The sequence below is a fragment of the Micromesistius poutassou genome (assembly GCF_964030765.1).
Source record: "Micromesistius poutassou genome assembly, chromosome: 23".
NCBI lineage: Eukaryota > Metazoa > Chordata > Actinopteri > Gadiformes > Gadidae > Micromesistius > Micromesistius poutassou.
In genome coordinates this window covers 10,589,719-10,593,195 of record NC_140293.1, presented here as the reverse complement: position 1 = coordinate 10,593,195, position 3,477 = coordinate 10,589,719, and positions in this window count along the sequence as shown.

The window sequence follows — 3,477 nt, the reverse complement described above, 5'->3', positions numbered from 1 at the left end:
CGGCCTACTTTCACACTGCGTCTGACCCTTGAAGTGGTGTAAAGTTCTAATTGAATGAAGCGAGCAATGAGTAAAGGACAAAGAGGACAAATGCAAGTGGAAGGCACAGCTTGATCCTTTGTGTCCTGCCTGTTCTCTGGCATTTGTTTTGGACTGTCATGATTCCCTGGAAGACGGAGAGAGGGTCTGTAGTTTTTCTGCTCGCTGGGGTTTCTCTCACTCAGTCCGGACACTACTCAAGCAAACTATCTCCGAATGCGATTGGATTGGAACAAGCTCACAGTGAGGCTTAAGATGCCGGCGGTGCGGGGGACAATCCAATACCGAATCAGGTTTCAAAAGGCCACCATGCACAGAAAATACAAGTGCAAATGAAATGTTGTCTGTGTGTTTGAAGTGTCTCAGCATTCATGTGTGGGTGTGCACAGTGTGTGTGCATGCTTGTGTGTGTGCCTGTACACAAATCTCGACCCACCACCAAAACAGACAAACTCATGCAATGTTGTTCAATAACATACCTTTAGTACAACCAGGCTTTTTTTTTCTCTTTGTCCCCTGTCTTCATCCCCTTCAAATCTCTCCAAAATTCCCCTATGTTCCCGCCAAAACACCTTGCAGCCCTCCAATCATTTTAACCAGGACAGCACTTAGAACACATGTACAAACCCATATGTGAGCTTTGTGTGTGTGTGTGTGTGTGTGTGTGTATGTGTCTGTGAGTGAGAGTGAGAGAGCTTGTGCATGTGTGTTTGTGTGTTCGTGTGTGTATGTGTGTGTGTGTGTGTGTGTGTGTGTGTGCCTCTGTTTGTGCTTTGCCTCTGTGTGTGTGTGTGTGTGTGTGTGTGTGTGTGTGCGTGCGTGTGTGTGCATATATGCATGAGAGTTTGATTGACAGCAGGTGCCCCTTTGAAGGAGCATGAAATCCAATGGCAGAGAGCTAATGTAGCAGTACAAACCCTCAGTACGCCGCCGTGTTTAGCATTCAGGTGGTGGCTGCGTGGCTTGCTTTTCAAACTGGCACAATGTTGGTACGAGGTTACACATAGCCCCGGGCTAAGCTAAAGAGGGAGCGAGTTAAGGTTCCCCGTCTCCAACTGACAACGGTTACAACTGCTCAAGAGCCCGCGCTGAACACAGACGCAAAGTTTGTAGCTCAGCGAATTGTTCCCCCCACAGCGCCGTGAGAAAGAGGGCAAAGAGCGCACAGAACTCATTTTCATGTAAGCCAAGAGTTATGAAAGGCTTTGAGATGCAATTAGCCGCCAAATCTGAATTCATTTAGATGTTTGATAGTCGCACGGAAACGTACTGCCGCGTGAAAATTAATTGTAGATTTTGTCAGAGCGATATACAGTGCCTCGTAAAAAATTTAACCCCTGATAGACCCCTCTTTCAGATTTCGATAACAAATGTACACGTATTTGTCGGCTCATCGTTTTAATTGCAAACTAATGCTTTGACAGTACATAATAAAAACCAAACCTAATTAGGCAGCTCATCTTTTCACAAATTGCATAAAATGCATAGTTTTCATGCATTAGTAATTGGAAAGGTCTTCTGAGGCTTGCATCAGCTCTGCATGGTAAAGGAGCTATTTTTACCCCAGCTTCCTGACAGATTTGCTCCATGTTCTCCAGCAATGTTGAATGATGGCTGTGTCAGGTCGTTTTTTAAACAGCACCACAGAATTACAACAAGACTGACCTCTAGGCTTTGACTTGAGTACCAGTGTAGGACATCAACTGTCTTCTGACTTCTATTGTCAAACCACATATTCCTGTGCTTGCGGGTCATTGTCCAACTTTGTCGCAGTACGCCCCTGACTATAAGCAATCTATCCATCATCTGTGGGGACACACCCACGTGGGACGCACTATAAGGTCGATCCTAAGGTGGCTTGTAACGGCGAATCAACACCAAGCCTGTTGGTAAAATGGAGGCGCTGTGCAAACACCTTTGACTCTACTCCTCATACAATAGCAAGCTAAAGGTGATCCCTGTCCCCCTGGACCTCCAGAGCAAGACGAGGAGCTGGGGAAGATCCAGGCGGCGTTGGCAGCAGGCATGACGGCCAACGCGGGCCACCTGCAGGCCTACCTGAAGAACTGGGACAAGCACAGAGCCATCTGGGAGATCAACAAGGACCCCTTCATCCAGCGCTACCAGAGGTTCAACACGCCCGTGTCCACCTTCGACGCAGACATCGCCAGGTGAGGATCCGCTCAGAGTCACTATAGTCTGGACTAGTGTCTACCATGTGCTACTTCAGAATCAGGTGCATTTTCTTAGCCAAGTAAGCCAATACACGAGGGGCTAACATTAAACGAGTGTCTCTGTGTGTGCCTTTGGTCATTTAGCAGACAAATTGTATCACGAGCATCTCACTTGTGAATCTTTGCATATATCAGCATGTCATTCCGGAGCAGGTCAGGTGAGGGAATCTAGCTGCCTTAGACATCTAGGATGCCTTCAGGGAGAGCTGCGGACACTGGTGTTCAAACACAGCCACTTTGGCCGGAAGTCAAACAGACCCAAAACCACTAGACTGTCTCTGACCTCCAGTGAGGTGGAGGAGGGACCTGGATTGTTTCTGCCTGTTCAGCTCCTTTGGAGCGTGGAGTTTACCTATGTAATCCTTGTTTACGCTTGCCTCTGTCAATAGGGCTTCAGGAGCCCACTGTAAACAGAAGAAAAGTAGACATCAGCATGAGCAATTTTGCACCAACTAATCCTTATCCCCCAGTCCAGCACAGAGACCCTTAAAGACAAAATCTCTCCCTCTGAAATAAGATCAAATTAGAAATAACAAGTACAGCCTGTATTAACCCCCGCGGAACATGAAAGCTGTGGTAGTTGTAGCCGACTAAATGGTGTTCTAACAGGGAGATGGATGGTGCTGCGGCTGTGGGAATAGAGCTAGTGGAGCTCAGTGCAGAGAGCTGGGAGGAGGGCATAGTTAGAGGGCCTTAGACCACAGAGACGGAGAGAGAGAGAGAGAGAGAGAGAGAGAGAGAGAGAGAGAGAGAGAGAGAGAAAGAGAGGAAGAATAATGAAGAAGAAATGATGAGTCGGAGCGAATCCGGAGATCTTTTGCCAAAACAAAGATCATTGTCCCGGTGACCTCTGCTCAATCTACACACCACACAGGTCCAGCCACACAGACGCAGCAAACACTGCTGCGTGTGCACCTATACACACATTCACACACACACACACACACACACACACTGTGACGACACACACACACACACACACACACACACACACACACACACACACATCCCTGAGGTGGTGTGCCTTATTGCCTTATGGATTTCTCTCTGACTGTCATGTAAATCACTGTGGAGTCAACAGAGTGTGTGTGTGTGTGTGTGTGTGTGAGTGTGTGTGTGTGTGTGTGTGTGTGTGTGTGTGTGTGTGTGTGTGTGTGTGTGTGTCAGTACCATGACTGAGAGTGAGTGTTTATGCATCCTTGTC